At 42.5% G+C, this 17,314-nt stretch overlaps 1 protein-coding gene and 1 non-coding gene across 9 annotated transcripts in view; one reads left to right on the top strand and one right to left on the bottom strand.

The window, feature by feature from the left end:
* Nucleotides 1-17,314, bottom strand: part of SPECC1 (sperm antigen with calponin homology and coiled-coil domains 1) — a 310,488-nt gene that overhangs the window by 172,008 nt on the left and 121,166 nt on the right. The gene's annotated exons all lie outside the window — the stretch shown is intronic.
* LOC114673248 (U6 spliceosomal RNA) lies at nt 15,638-15,739 on the top strand. The gene has a single exon (XR_013407560.1). It is a non-coding gene; the product is annotated as a U6 spliceosomal RNA (small nuclear RNA).

The raw sequence follows: 17,314 nt of genomic DNA, 5'->3' as shown, positions 1-17,314 counted from the left end.
AGCCGGGCGTGGTGGTGGCAGGCACCTGTAGTCCCAGCTACTTGGGAGGCTGAGGCAGGAGAATGGTGTGAACCTGGGAGGCAGAGCTTGCAGTGAGCTGAGATTGTGCCACTGCACTCCAGCCTAGCCAACAGAGCAAGACTCCGTCTCAAAAAAAGAAAAGAAAAGAAAAGAAAAGAAAAGAAAACCATCCCCATAGTTTAACACTGGTTTTTTGTTTGTTTGTTTGTTTGTTTGGTTTTTTTTGAGGCAGAGTCTTACTCTGTTGCCCAGGCTGCAGTGCAGCGGCTCAACCTCCACCTCCAGGTTCAAGCTATTCTCATGCCTCAGCCTCCCAAGTAGCTGGGATTACAGGCACACACCACCATGCCCAGCTAAATTTTGTATTTTTAGTAGAGACAGGGTTTCACCATGTTGGCCAGGCTGGTTTCAAACACCTGACCTCAAGTGATCTGCCCACCTCAGCCTGCCAAAGTGCTGGGATTACAGGCGTGAGCCACCACACCCAGACTTTTTTTTTTTTTTTAAACTTGGTCTTGCTCTGTCACCTAGGCTGGCGTGCAGTGATGCCATCACAGCTCAGTACAGCCTCAACTTCCTGGACTCAAGCAATCCTCCTGCCTCAGCCTCCTGAGTAGCTGGGACCACAGGCACATACCACCACGGTTGGTTAAAGTTTTGTAGTTTTGGAAGAGATGGGGTTTTGCCATGTTGCCCAGGCTTTTTTTTTTTTTCCTATAAAGAATATTCTTGTGGAAAACACTGGTTGTTTCTAAGATGTGGTGTTTCACATAGTACTTTAACTTACTTCTCTGTTCTTGTTCTGTTATTCCCTTTATTATTTTTATTTTTTAATTGTGGTAAAATACATATAACATAAAACTGACCATTTCAATTATTATTATTTTTTTTGAGACAGGGTTTCACTCTGTCAACCGAGGCTAGAGTACAGTGGCGTGATCTCAGCTCACTGAAACCTCCACCTCCCGGGTTCACGTGATTCTCCTGCCTTAGCCTCCCAAGTAGCTGTGACTACAGGCACGTGCCACCACGCCTGGCTAATTTTTGTTTTTTTTTTAATTAGGATAGGATTTCACTGTGTCAGCCAGGCTGGCATCTCAACTATTTTTAGTGTACAGTCCAGAGGTGTTAAGTACATTCACAGTGTTGTACAGCCATCACCACCCCCATGTCCAGAACTCTTTTCATCTTGCACAACTGAAACTTGGTACCCAGAAAACAATCACTCCCTATTCCCTCCTCCCCCAGCCGCTGGTAATCACCATTCAACTCTCTGTCTCTATGGATTTGGTGACTCTAGGTCCCTCATAGGAATCACACAGTGTTTGTCCTTTTCCTCAGCATAATGTCTTTGAGGTAGCGCATGCTGTAGCGCGTGTCAGAAATTCTTCCTTTTTAAGGCTGCCTGACGTTCTGTTGTATGTATAGACCACATTGGGTTGATCCACGCATCTGTTGATGGACACTTGGGTTGCTTCCACCTTTTGATTGTTGCAAAAAATGCTGCTAAGAACATGGGTGCACAAATATCTTTTCAAGTCCCTGCTTTCAGTTATTTTGGGTACATAACCAGAAGTGGAAATACTGGATCACATTCTACTTTTCTTTTTAAGGTATTACTTTGCTTGTACTCTTTAAGCTATCAAGCATGAATCATTTTAATAAAAACAATGTCATTTTCCTTACCAAAAAATAAAAACTATTTATTACCAAAAATAACAATTTAGTGACTTTACATGCGCTATGCTGAATACAACAGAAGACAAGATTCCCCATGCCTTAGCAGGGCTCAGATTCCTTTAGTCAGTAAATAATGTTCAGCATCTGGTTTGTACATGACACTACAATATTGGTACATGACACTATTCAAGATTTCCATATTCTAAAGGAGGGGAAAAAACTCAGTTTTCTTAATAAGCCGAAGGCTGACTCGGTGAACAGAGACTAGGTTCACACGACAAAGAAAACCAAGAGAAACTTGAACGTGGGGAGAATGAGTGAAAGGGAAGATCACAAAGCTATGTAACTGAATTGGAAGAAAAGTTCCTTAGGCAAATAGCACACACATTAGTCCAGAAAGCACTCCAATTCTGAGGAAGTGGCAGGGAGAGTCAAGGGAGGAGCTATACAGATAAAAAGCAGATTAGTGGTTGCCTGGAGCTGGTGGTAGAAACAGATATTGACTGGAAACAGCAGCAGGGGGTATTTCTGGAGTGACAGGAATGTTTTAAAATTCATCTGTGGTGATGGTTGTAACTCAATGTACTAAAATTCATTGGGTTGCACACTGTAAATGGGTGGATTTTATGGTATGTAAATTATCATCAATAAAGTTCTTTCTTGAAAAAGTCAAGGGAGACGAGCAGATAAGCCTTCAAGACTTGATGTATTATTTTCAACCCCAAAAGAGCCATGTCCTCGCTCTGAATCAATTAGCATGACTGAAGCCTGGGGGAGCCTGGCAAGCTCGCAAAGACACGGTCTTTGAACGAGAGGAGATAAAGGGGACATCATCGCCCATACTCAGGAGGTGCCTGCTTGCCGAATGAGCAGCCAGCAGCTCCAGTGAGTTGGGTTCAACTCACGTTAGGAAGCCACTGTGCTTTAGGTGAGAGATGCTGTATTGGATGAAGTCAGGGGAATGCAAAAGAAATAAAAAGAAGTGGGCCAGGTGCGGTGGCTCACAACTGTAATCCCAGCACTTTGGGAAGCCGAAGCAGGTGGATCACAAGGTCAGGAGTTCAAGACCAGCCTGGCCAACATAGTGAAACCCCATCTCTACTAAAAATACAAAAAATTAGCCGGGAATGGTGACAGGCGCCTGTCATCCCAGCTACTCAGTAGGCTGAGGCCAGAGTATTGCTTGAACTGGGGAGGTGGAGGTTGCAGTGAGCCGAGATCGCACCATTGCACCCCAGCCTGGAGACAAGAGCGAGACTTCATCTCAAAAAAAAAAAAAAAGAAAGAAATAAAAAGAAGTGTAAGATGCGACTGTAAATGACAATTACATGTTGAGAGAAAGCAAGTTAATAAAGATAACACTAGAATGTATCTGGGGGACTGAGAAATGCCACTTCGGTTAGGACAAATCCAGATGCTAGAGGAAGCAGTTAAACAACTCTATGATGAAATGAGGATGATGGGTTTGGTTAAGTAACATGTTGAGAATGAAATGTAAAATCCATGAGAGCAGGGACTTTTGTTGTTGTTAACTGTTGCATCCCTAGCACCCAGAAAGATGCCTGGAACACAGTAGACACTAAATATGTATTGAAGGAATGAATGAGTACACATGCAGAACATTCCCCAGGCATTTTCAGCAAACAGTGGGAAGAGTGTTTCTGGAGTACAAGGGGCAAGTTGGGACCACAGATGCAGGCTTGGGAATCATTAGGGACTTTGTCTATCTTGTAACCCAAGGGCCTGGAATAGAGCTTCCCACATGGGAGGATACAAGAAAATACAGCCAAGAACAGGTCTTTGACCTTAATAGCAACCCCTTCAGGGTTGGAAAGGACCCTGATGAAAGTCTTCCGATCCTGTCACTCCACAGCTCCTCCACTTGCAGAGAATGAGTGCCTCTCTAGCAATCACATGGAGTTCCCTACTTCCTGGAGCAACATGCTTGTCTCTAAATTTCTGCAGCTAACCAGAATATTCTTTCATCTATTAAGTCAAAATCTGGCCCTATTTTTACTAGTTGGAGCCAAAAATGGAAAAATTTAATTTTGACCAAAAAAGAACTGGTTAATAAGCGATGGTAACTTGGGGAGAAAAAACCATGTCATCTTAAAGCAAAGCTTCACGAATATTTATAGCAGCTTCATTCATAATTGCCAAGACTTGGAGGCAACCAATATGTCCTTCAGTAGGGGAATGGATCAATAAACTGTGGTACATCCAGAAAATGGAATATTATTCAGCGCTAGAAAGAAATGAACTATCAAGCCATGAAAAGACATGGAGGAACCTTAAATGTGTATTACTAAGTGAAAGAAGCCAATTTAAAGAGTCCACATATTGTGTGATTCCAACTATATGACATTCCAGGAAAGGCAAAACTATGGGACAGTAAAAAGATCAGTGGCTTCCAGGGGCTAGGGATGAGGGAAGGATGAAAGGACAGAGCACAGAGGATTTTGGGGGCAGTGAAACTACTCTGTGTGACATTACAATTGCAGATACATGGCATTATACATTCATTCAAACCCACAGAATGTATAAAACCAAAAGTAAAGCCAAACTTGAACTATGGACTTTGGGTGATAATGATCTGTCACGTAAATGTACCACTCTGGTGGGGGATGTTGAGAATGGGAGAGGCTGTACATGTGTGGGGGCAGGGGGTATATGGAAACTCTAAAAAAAAAAAAAAAAAAAAAAAAAAAATTAACTCAGGCTAGGCCTGGTGGCTCATGCCTATAATCCAGCACTTTGGGAGGCTAAGGCAGGAAGACTGATTGAACATGAGTTCAAGGTCAGCCTGGGCAACATAGTGACATCCTATCTCTACAAACAAAATTTAGCTGGGTGTGAAGGCGCCCACCTGTAGTCCCAGCTACGTAGGAGGCTGGGGTGGGAGGGCTGCTTGAGCCCAGGAGTTCTAGGCTGCAGTGAGCCACGATTGCACCACTGCACTCCAGCCTGGGCAACAGAGTCAGACCCTGTTACAGAAAAATAAAATAAAATAAAGGGCTGGGTGCAGTGGCTCACGCCTGTAATCCTAATACTTTGGGAGGCTGAGGGGTGGATCATTTGAGGTCAGGAGTTCGAGACCAGCCTGATCAACATGCCAAAAACCCATCTCTAGTAAAAATACAAAAATTAGCTGGGCTTGGTGGCATGCACCTGTAATCCCAGCTACACAGGAGGCTGAGGTATGAGAATCGCTTGAACCCGGGAGGCAGAGGTTGCAGTGAGCCAAGATCGTGCCACTGCACTACAGCCTGGGCAATGGAGTGAGACTCTGTCTCAAAAAACATAATAATAAATAAATGAAATAAAGACTTAATTTTTTTTTTTTTAAAAAACCCTTTTAAAGGAAATTAAGAAAGAAAGCAAAACTTGAAGAGTCTTAGAAGATGCCCAAGAGTCTAAGGCAGGTGGATTTTTTTAAGTTTGTTTTTGTTTTGCCATAAGTTCTAAGTAGGATATTCTGTTAAGGAAGATGATTTGAGGGGAAAATCACATTTTATAAAAATATCTATATTTCAGGTTCTGCTCTTAGTTCCTCAGATGTGTCATTTCATTTGCTTGTCACAATTCTCTGTAATGGGCACAATTAACTCCATCTTATAGATGAGGAAACCAGCTGAGAGATGAGACGCTAAGCAGCTTGTCCAACGTCACACATGATGCTCCTCCAAGAGGCTAAAACAGTTGCAGAATTGTGAGTCTGACCCCAAATGAGTAACTGACAGACTGAAGAAGAAAGAGGACGGTTCCTAAATAAACCAGTGTAACTGTGCAGGCATTCTTGATGTGCTCAGGAAAACATGAGGGCATATATAGAAACTGAAAATAGGGCACATGGCCTTGGGAGGCCTTGGGAGAACAGGAGTGGGCAGGAACCTCGGAAAGCGGTCTGAAAAGTTAGCCCTGAAAAGGAGCTGGGTGTTTACAATGGTGAAGACAAACCCTCTGGATGCTCTTTCAGCTTTGTTTTTCTTTCTTCCCTCAGGCATATATACCCAAAAATGGTCTTTGTCCATTTGCAAAGTGTAGCTCAAACCTTAGTGGGAGGAACTAAAGTCCAAGGAAATCATCTCATGAATGTAAATATCCTGGCCCAGGGAAATTAAACCCCAAACACTGTGAATATTCACTGAGATAACTTGTGAATGAGGCTATTAACTGCTATCAGTAACCACTGAGAAATCATAAAACAAGTGCCAGAGAGATGGGGACCAGACGAGGAGGCTCTTTATGGAATGATAGGAATGATCTCCAAAATACACTGAAAAGAGAAAACGCGCAAGTGCAGAATGGCGTGTCCGTTTGTGTTACTATTTGCGCACAGAAAGGTAAGAGGACATCCCTTTGCTTCCAGACACACTGAATAGCTCTAGAAAGATACCACATTCCCCGCCACTGGTGGGTGAATTTGGTGGTTGGGCAAAGGGGCAGGAGCAAAACTTTTCACTATAACCGTTTACATTTTGAATAAGTAAACTGTCTTACTTGTTCCAAAAAAAAAAAAAAAAAAGAGGCCGGGCGCGGTGGCTCAAGCCTGTAATCCCAGCACTTTGGGAGGCCGAGACGGGCGGATCACGAGGTCAGGAGTTCGAGACCATCCTGGCTAACACGGTGAAACCCCGTCTCTACTAAAAAATACAAAAAACTAGCCGGGCGAGGTGGCGGGCGCCTGTAGTCCCAGCTACTCGGGAGGCTGAGGCAGGAGAATGGCGTAAAAACCCGGGAGGCAGAGCTTGCAGTGAGCTGAGATCCGGCCACTGCACTCCAGCCTGGGCGACACAGCGAGACTCCGTCTCAAAAAAAAAAAAAAAAAAAAAAAAAAAAAAAAAAAAAAGAATAAAACTTAGAAAGTGTTTACCTGATTTAAAAAAAAAAATTAGAGTTTGAAAGAACGATTTTTTTTTCTTTTTTTTTTTTGAGATGGAGTCTAGCTCTGCCGTCTAGCCTGGAGTACAGTGGCGTGATCTCAGCTCACTGCAACCTCCGCCTCCCGGGTTCAAGTGATTCTTCTGCCTCAGCCTCCTGAGTAGCTGGGATTACAGGCGTGCACCACCACGCCCGGCTAATTTTTGTATTTTTAGTAGCAATAGGGTTTCACCATGTTAGTCAGGATGGTCTCGAACTCCTGACCTCATGATCTGCCTGCCTCGGCCTCCCAAAGTGCTGGGATTACAGGTGTGAGCCACCGCGCCCGGAGGAATGGTTTGCAAGGAAACATAGTGATCCCCAGAAGCCAAAATAAGCCAAACTCTAGGACCCTTTCTACAGTAAGGTGTGTAGGCCCTTTCTACAGCAAGGTCCTAGAGTTTGGCTTCTTCTCAGTGATTTTTCCACTCCCACAGACTTGGCTCCTCCCAACAGAAGGAATGGTGGTAGTTGGTGGGTTAATTTGCTTAAGGTCACACAGCCAGGATGTGGCTGAGAGGACAGAACAAAGTCATGCCTGTGCCCTCTCTTACACAGACTTTTCTTTTTTTTTTGAGATGGAGTCTCGCTCTGTCGCCCAGGCTGGAGTGCAGTGGCCTGATCTCAGCTCACTGCAAGCTCCGCCTCCCGGGTTCACGCCATTCTCCTGCCTCAGCCTCCCGAGTAGCTGGGACCACAGGCGCCCGCCAGCTCGCCCGGCTAGTTTTTTGTATTTTTTAGTAGAGACGGGGTTTCACTGTGTTAGCCAGGATGGTCTCGATCTCCTGACCTTGTGATCCACCCGTCTCGGCCTCCCAAAGTGCTGGGATTACAGGCTTGAGCCACCGCGCCCGGCCCTTACACAGACTTTTCTTATGGTCTTCTCATTACTGCATTGACTATGTGCAAGTCTTATTTTCCAGCCCAGGCTGGAGTGCAGTGGCACGATCTTGGCTCACTGCAACCTCTGCCTCCTGGGTTCAAGCGAGGCTGAGGCAGGAGAATCGGTTGAACACGGAGGCAGAGGTTGCAGTGAGCCGAGATCACGCCACTGCACTCCAGCCTGGGCAGCAGAGCTAGACTCCATCTCAAAAAAAAAAAAAAAATCTGTTCTTTCAAACTGTAATTTTTTATCAGGTAAACATTTTCTTTTTTTTTTTTTTTCTTTTTTTTTTTTTTTGGAGACGGAGTCTCGCTCTGTCGCCCAGGCTGGAGTGCAGTGGCGCAATCTCGGCTCACTGCAAGCTCCACCTCCCGGGTTCACACCATCCTCCTGCCTCAGCCTCCCGAGTAGCTGGGACTACAGGCGCCCGCCACCTCGCCTGGCTAATTTTTTGATTTTTTAGTAGAGACGGGGTTTCACGGTGTTCGCCAGGATGGTCTCGATCTCCTGACCTCGTGATCTGCCCGTCTCGGCCTCCCAAAGTGCTGGGATTACAGGCTTGAGCCACCGCGCCCGGCCCAGGTAAACATTTTCTAAGTTTTATTCTTTTTTTTTTTTTCTTGAAACAAGTAAGACAGTGCAAGTCCCCCACACATGGTTCCTAATGTAATTCTCTGCAATGTAGGTTATTAAATATATGTTGGGGCCAGGCACAGTGGCTCACACCTGTAGTCCTAGCACTTTAGGAGGCCAAGACAGGAGGATTGCTTGAGCCCATGAGTTCAAGATCAGCCTAAGCAACATAGTAAGACTCCGTCTCTACAAAAATAAAAAATTATCCAGGCATGGTGGTGCATGCTTGTGGTCCATCCAGACTATTCAAGAGGCTGAGGTGGGAGGATCACTTGAGACCAGGCAGTCAAGGCTGCAGTGGGCCATGATCATACCACTGCACTGCATCCTGGGCGACAGAGCAAGACCCTGTCTCAAATGAAGACATAAACAAATTTGATTTAATTTATTGTAAACTTCTTGGCTTAATGTTCCAAAACTAACTTCTTGACTTAATGTTCCAAAACTAATTTCCACAGCTGGGCTGCCTTTTGGGATTGATCAAATAAGGATAAATGTCCCATCCAAACAGCACTGAGAAAATCCCGGCAAGATTCCACTGTCGAGGGGGAAGAGGGAAGTATCAAGAGTACATACTTCTACTCTGACCATTTGTACTGTGACTTGCTTAGAAACAGTACTTTCACAGTATTAAACTACTTTTTGAAGTGGAAATCAATATGTAAACAAAGACAATTCAATGGCAAACTCAGTAACGTGCACAAACTTTCAGGAAAAGAGAACACACAACACCGAGAATCTACTTTGTGTCAGCAGCCAGGAAAAGCAGCATAAGAGATCGGATCATGTTTTCCACTGACAAACTTGAACATTTCAGGTCACACCCAAGTTCAAGGACTGGAACTTTAACATTCCATGAATTCAGTGGAAAGACCTCCAGCTTCCCTTCCATCCAACGTGATGATTGTACAGAACCAGAAAAGCAGAACTTTCTTCTGGAACATAAAACTTGTCATACGGAGGGATCTTACAATTCTTTCCCTTTTCTCCTCTTCCATAAGGGAGTGTGGGATACTGGAACCTGACCAAGTTACCTGCAGAGACAGCAGTTCTCATTCGCCCCCACTTCAACATTTCTAGGCAACATGCCAGGTACAGTGGCTCATACCTATATTCCCAGCTACTCTGGAGGCTTAGGCAGGAGGATGGCTTGAACCCAGAAGTTGGAGACCAGCCTGGGCAACATAGTGAGACCCTGTCTCAAAAAAAAAATAAAACAAAACTTTCCTAGGCATAAGAACTACCTTTCTCAACAAAGAAAGCAGGAAATCCTGCTTTTTGATAATGCAAACAACTAGAAGTAAGAACCACATTTCATTGGCTTTATAATGTACCATTTTTAAAAAGCTCCTGTGCCCAATTTTCTTTCCCTTCCCAGGGCAAAGGGTCAGCATGGTAGCTGAGTATGGGGCAGTGAAAGGATTTTATGGAGCCATGCAGAAGGGGGGGTTGGTCAGTGAGGCTGGCGGGTGGGGAATGGGGAGTTGGGTGCAAGTGGCAGGAGGGAGAAGGATTTGAGAGATTAGCTATATTGAGTAAATAGGCACATACATTGAGGATAATGAGAGGCATGTTTCTCACTACTACCAGAGATGATGGTTACAAACGGAGAAAGGGGCAAGGCTAGAAAGAACCCTGAGTGGTTGGACTGAAATTGGAGGCGTGGCTTTATTATATATACACGGGTAATATATAATATATATTTTATCATATATTTTGTTATATTTATATTAAATATATACATATGTTCGTAATATGTTTGTATTTAAATATATATAAATATATAAAGTAATACTTAGATATAATGTGTGAATATTCTATATGGGAATATATAATCTTGTAACCCTAACCATCAACTGTTATGAATAACGCCATCTGGGCCCCAAGAAACACTTCACATCTCTTTTCCTTGTCCTTGAAACAAAAGGGACAGGGTCTGAAGGCTATGAGGGTTTGTGGGTTGTACCACTGCCCACAGTGGAGACTGGTCTGATTGGGAATATGGAGTACAAAGCTGGGAGGGGCTTTGATAACAGATCACACAAATGATTCAGTCTGTTAAACTGGTTTCAGATAGGATGAATATAATACATTCTTACACTTTGCTGGAGGCACCAAGTTCCATTTTCCATTTTCTTTTTCTTTCCATCCCAGCAGGTGGTTCTGGAATGTTCATGAATCACTGCAGTGTTTGCAACAGGAGCCATGGTGGCCAAGGAGCAGTTTGCAATACTAAACTATACTTATTTCTCTCAAATTTATGTATATGTGAATCTAGACATAACATGAGTCAAGCGTGATTTTGAAAAAAAGAAAAATCTTAAAAAAGCAAAGCCTGAAACACTGGGCAAGGCACTCCACACTGAGGCAGGTAGATTTTTTTTTTTTTAACTGCCATGATTCCTAAGTAGGCAATTCTATTAAGGGAGATAGTTCGGGGCAGGGGGGTGGGAAATAACATTTTACAAAATAATCTACACTTCTGCTTCTGTCCTAGGCATGTGTATTTGTCATTTCACTTAATTCTCACACTGTAGGAGATGGGTAAGACTAGCTCTGTTTTTCAGATAAGGAAATAATAAAGATCAGCAGAACTCAGTGAAATGGGGAAAAAAAAAAAAAAAACAGTAGGCTGGGCAAGGTGGCTCAAGCCTGTAATCCCAGCACTTTGGGAGGCCGAGACGGGCGGATCACGAGGTCAGGAGATCGAGACCATCCTGGCTAACACAGTGAAACCCCGTCTCTACTAAAAATACAAAAACTTAGCCGGGCGAGGTGGCAGGCGCCTGTAGTCCCAGCTACTCGGGAGGCTGAGGCAGGAGAATGGCGTGAACCCGGGAGGCGGAGCTTGCAGTGAGCTGAGATCCGGCCACTGCACTCCAGCCTGGGTGACAGAGCGAGACTCTGTCTCAAAAAAAAAAAAAAAAAAAAAAAAAACAGTAGAGAAAAACGAGTGAGACAAACAGCTGGTTCGGGAAAAAAAATTATAAAATTGACAAACTTCTAACAAAAAAAGAGAAAGAAAATACAGATTACCAATGGCAGGAATGAAACTGGGGATATCACTACAGACCCCACAGACTCAAAAGGATTAAGGGGAATACTATGAATATCTATACACCCATAAAATTTGACAGTTTAGAAGACATGGACCAACTGCTTGAAAAATAAAACTCACTCAATATTAAGCAGGTAATATGAGTAGCCCTATAACAATTAGGGAAATGTGAATTTGAAAATTTTTTAAACTCACCCTTTCACACCAAACAAACCTCTAAGTACAGAAAATTTCACTCAGAATTCTACCAAATATTTAATGAAGAATTAACACAAACTTTACCTAATTTCTTCCAGAAAAAAAAGAAAAATTAGGAATACTTCCCAATTTACTTTATGAAGTAGTATTATCCTGATACTAAAACCAGAAAATGTCAGTACAAAAAATGCAAACTACAGACCCTCGTGAATACAGATTTTTAAATTCTTAACAAAACGCTAGCAAATAGAATTCAGTAATATATTAAAATAATCATATACCATGACCAAGTGAACTTTAGAAGGTACAAGGCAGGTTCAAGATATGAAAAATCAGTCCATGTAATCTACCATATTAACAGACTAAGAAAAGTCACATAATCACATCTATCAATGCAGAGAAAACATTAGACAAATTAAAAATCCACTCATGGTAAAGACTGGAATAGAGGGACATTTCTCAGGAAAAAAATCTTAGAAAAACTGGAATAGAGGGGAAATTCCTCAACTTGCTAAAGAGGATCTACAAAAACTCCCAAAAGCTAACATTATATAATTAATGGTTAAAGGCTGAATGCTTGGCCAGGCATGGTGGCTCACACCTGTAATCCCAGCACTTTGGGAGGCCAAGGCGGGAGGATTGCCTGAGCTCAAGAGTTCGAGACCAACCTGGGCAACACAGTGAAACCCCATCTCTACTAAAATACAAAAAATTAGCCGGGCATGGTGGTGTGCACCTGTAATCCCAGCTACTTGGGAGGCTGAGGCAGGAGAATTGCTTGAACCTGGGAGGCGGAGGTTGCAGTGAGCCGAAATTGTGCCACTGCACTCCAGCCTCGGTGACAGAGTGAGACTCCATCTTCAAAAAAGGAAAAATAAAAAGACTTGAAATAACAAAATGATAGTAATGAAAAACAAACTATTGTGATTGCCAAGGGCTAAAAGGGGGTAGGGAGAGGGAAGTGGATGTGGCTATAAAGGGATTGTATGAGGGACCCTTTTGGTGGTGGAAATGTTCTATAAGGTCATCATGTTAATATCCTGGTTGTGATATTATATTATCATTTGGCAAGATGTCGCCAGTGGGGGAAACTGGGTAAAGGGTACAGGGGATCTACCTGTAATATTTCTTACACCTGCATGTGAAGAATCTATAATTACTACAAAATAAAAAAACATGAAATATTAATACATTTAGTTAAATTTTAAAAAAACAGACCAGGGCCGGCACGGTGGCTCACGCCTGTAATCCCAACACTTTGGGAAGCCGAGGTGGGCAGATCGTGAGGTCAAGAGATCGAGACCATCCTGGCCAACATGGTGAAACCCTGTCTCTACTAAAAATACAAAAATTAGCCGGGCGTGGTGGCACGCACCTGTAGTCCCAGCTACTCAGGAGGCTGAGGCAGGAGAATTGCTTGAACCCAGGAGGCGGAGGTTGCAGTAAGCTGAGATCGTGCCACTGCACTCCAGCCTGGTGACAGAGCGAGACTCCGTCTCAAAAAAAAAAAAAAATACAGGCCAGGCATGGTGGCTCACACCCATAATCCTAGCACTTTGGGAGACCAGGATGGAAGGATGGCTTTAGCCCAGGAGTTCCAGACCAGCCTAGGCAACATAGTGAGCACCTGTCTCTACAAAAAAATTTTCAAAATTAACCAGGCATGGTGGTGCATGGCTGTAGTCCCAGCAACTCTGGAGGTTGAGGCAGGAGGATCGTTTGAGGCCAGGAGTTTGAGGCTGCAGCGAGCCATGATCATGCCATTGTACTCCAGCCTGTGCAACAGAGTGTGACGCTGTCTCTAAAAATACAAAATTAAATTAAAAAATTTAAAAACATGAAATATATTTCACCGTTTATATTGACTTTAATTTATATTTTGAAGAAAAATTATTTTAAAATTATATTTGAATATCATTAATTTTTTTAACCTTTGAGAAGAATTACAAATTGCAAAGTGATAAAAATGAGAAAATACTAAAGTAGAACTTGGGGGAAGTTGGGAAGAAAAAATAAAATTCACCACACAAAATTCACCCATTACTGATTAAAAAAAAAAAATGAAAATGAGTAAGAAAAGTATTGTCATTAGATCGACAGGCTACAAGGTCATCTGAAGTCCCTGACACTTGATCTCATTTACTAGAATATTTAATTATATCAGAACATTGTGAATAAACGGCGACCTCCACTGCACTCTTGCCCCAAGCCTTACAAATATGAGGGGCATGCCTGCTTCCTGCTTCCCCTCTCCCTCCTTGTGATCTGACAGCACTCCTGAATGGGAGAACACTTATAAATACCTACATCCAGAATCTAACTCTGTTTTACAGAGAAACACAAAACAGTTTCACATAGCATGGCTATTATACACTGAATTTTCTACGAATGCAACTAACATGTAACTTAAGGAAGGACAGTACTTTGCTTTATTCAAAATGTTTACCCTGAGCTGTCAGCATTTCAAAGTCACTGATGTCAACACTGCCTGGTATTTGAATTCTCAACACTGCACCCATGAGTCAATCTCATTTGTAGCATTCAAGCTTATAGACAGCAATCTCCACTAATGTACAAGCATCTGACTGTCTTCTAATGGAGTCAGGCTCCAGCATTTATGCACTGATATGTCACTTTATTAGAAATTATTTGCCTATTATTTCTTCTCTACATTATAAGTACAGCATTATATTGACTTTTTTCAGTGATGTATATGGACTGGTGAATTTCATTTTAGGATATTAAAGGGCACGTTACAGAATCATCATCATTTAAAAGGGTAACTGGACTACTAGGTTGAGGCCTCTGCCATGAGCAGCTTCAGAAGGTCTGCTAGTGCTCCCTTCTCCTTGCCTGCACGCACAGAAGGCCACACAAGGGAAACAGCAATGGCCAGCTCATAAGAACAGGGCTCATTATGCAAGCAGAAGGGGAGGACAAGGCCACCTTCCAGCAAGCACTAAAGTAACAATGAGAACAACAAAAACAAAATACATAGAAAAGAAAAAAATGGCAAAATTGTACTTCAGGCTTTAGTGCCCTCCTTACTTTCACCCCAGATAATGCAAAAATTTTTCCTCTTCCTTCAACAGAGCATAAATGATATGACCTGGCTGGGCGCCGTGGCTTACACCTATAATCCCATCGCTTTGGGAGGCTGAGGCAAGAGGATTGCTGGAGCCCAGGAGTTCGAGGCTACAGTAAGCTATAATCATGCCACTGCACTTCGGCCTGGGCAAAAGAGTGACAGCCTGTTTTAAAAAAAAAACAAAAAACCAAAAAAAAACAAAACCTGATAACCACACATTCTCCAGTGGTATCCCTCTCAATCTCTCAATTTCTGATTTTTGGACAAACACTAGCTTCCCTCTGTAAGACAGGCGATCACAGAAAACTCTCTAGATCTATCTGGAAAGCTCTGGAAGATCATAAAAGGGGACCAGCTGAGGATTCCAAGTAAATACGTACCTATGAAACAAAGTTACTAGTAGAAATGGGAGATTTCAAAAAAATCTCCAATTTGCATTCTCATTGAAATTCAAGATTTGATAGCTATGAAATTTGAGCAAGAAGTCATGAAGAAGAAATAATTTGAAAGCAGAGAAATTAGACTAAAGATTAAAAACACAATCGTTGAAGAAAAGAAACATACAAACATACAAAGTAAAGCATATTAGATGATAAACTTTGAAAAATCAGAGCATGAGTGAAAGTGATCACGAGAATCAGAGAAAATATATGTGACACAGAAGAAATACCCAGGAGACCAAATACACACATACTTTAATTTCCTGGAGGAGACTCCAGGGTAAAAAGAGAAGCAATAATCAAAGTAATAACAGAATGCCTAAAAGGCATTCAATAAAACCCATCACCAAATCCTAATAACTCAAAGGAATGTAGGAGAAGACTTAACATGTAAAACAATGCCCCAAACCAACTTTCTGCATCATATTTAATGAGAAAACACCAAAATCACCCACAGTAAAGTGAGAGCAAGTCAAGGTGTCATTAGCATTTAACACAACTGGGATCACACACGCACAAAACAGCAAGAACCAGAAATAAAAGAACAACTCCTGGAATGGAGGAGACAAAAGGCATTGTTATCTGCAGCTGATACGACTGTCTGCTTGGAAGACACCTGAGAATCAACTGAAAACCATTAGTGCTAAGGAGAGGATGGTAAGGGAGCGAGCCAGTTCCAAACTAAGTATTTTTAAACTATGTCATTAGAAAATATAGTCAGTGACCATGCTAATACCAAAATTGGAATGATACAGAGAAGATTAGCATGGTTCCTGTGTAAGGATGACATTCAAAGTCGTCAAATAGTCCATATTTTTAAAAATAAGAAAAAAATGAAATGAATAAAGAATCCCATTCACAATAGGAATAAAAGTATAAAACAAAGGCATAAACTCAACAAAAAGGAAGGAAGGAAGGAATGGAGGGAGGGCAGGAGGCAGGGAGGGAGGGAAGGCATAAACAAAGATAAACTCAACAAAAAGGAAAGGAGGGGAGGAGAGCGGGGAAAGAGGGGGGAAGGAAATAGCAAACTTTAGGGGAAGAGTCAAAAAAAAAAAAGGAAGAGAGGACATGGAGAACTGGAGAGACTGCCAGGTCCTGGATGGAAAGAGTTGGCAAATATGTCAATATTCTTGCAGGAGGTGCAGGGAGAGCTCCCCGCTGTCTATACCACAGGCACCCAGGGAGGACCCAGGAAAGCTTCCACCCCGAAACCAGCACTGCACCTTGTGCCAACACAGAGCGCCACAGAAAACCCTTGGCTCCACTCCAAAGCCCTGACTAAATCATGTACTCCCAGGAAACGCAGGGCCAAGACACCACCATGTGCGTCATCAAGCTTAGAATTAATTCAGCACCATGTTCTCACTCATAGGTGGGAATTGAACAATGAGAACACTTGGACACAGGAAGGGGAACATCACACACTGGGGCCTGTTGTGGGGTGGGGGGAGGCAGGAGGGATAGCATTAGGAGATATATCTAATGTAATCGATGAGTTAATGGGTGCAGCACACCAACATGGCACATGTATACATATGTAACAAACCTGCACGTTGTGCACATGTACCCTAGAACTTAAAGTATAATTTTAAAAAAGAGAGAAAAAAAAAGAATTAATTCAGCACCTTAACTAGTGTGGAGTTCATAACATCCTCACAACTGGTTTACCTCGGACACCACCAGAAGCTGAAAGCCATTCCTGCTCCACCCACATATGATGGATGAACAAAGTGTGGCTATCCAGACAATGGATTATTATTCAGCCTTAAAAAGGAAGGAAATTGTGACACATGCCCCAGTGTGGATGAACCTGAAGGATACTATGTTAAGGGAAATAAGTCAGTCACAAAAGGATACTGTATGATCTCACTTGGATGCAGAATCTTAAACAGTCAAACTCACAGAAACAGAAAGTCAAGTGGTGACCGCCAAGGGCTGCAGACAGGGCAACGGGGAGTTGTTCAGTGGGTACAGATCCGTAAGCTTGAGGGACCTGCTATGCAGCATTGCCCGTGAATTACACACTTAAAAATGTGTTCAGAGGGTAGATCTCTTACTACAATGTGAAAATGAATTAAATGTAGAATAAAATAGAAGAAAATGAAAATACAGACAATTCCAAACTTATGATGGTATGACTTACCCTTCTTGACCGTAAGGTGATGCAAACGTGACACACATTCAGTAGAAGCTGTACTTCAAGTGCCCAGACAACCATTCTGCTTTTCACTTCCAGTAAATTAGGTTGGTGCAAAAGTAATTGCAATTTTGAAAACGGCAAAAATCACAATTACTTTTTTGCACCAATCTAATACATTATATAAGATATTCAACACTTTATTATAAAATGGGCTCTGTATTCGATGATTTTGTCCAAATGTAGGCCAATA

The sequence above is a fragment of the Macaca mulatta genome, chromosome 16 (genome assembly GCF_049350105.2).
Source record: "Macaca mulatta isolate MMU2019108-1 chromosome 16, T2T-MMU8v2.0, whole genome shotgun sequence".
Classification (NCBI taxonomy): Eukaryota; Metazoa; Chordata; class Mammalia; order Primates; family Cercopithecidae; genus Macaca; species Macaca mulatta.
This window is presented reverse-complemented; position numbering and strand designations above follow the sequence as displayed.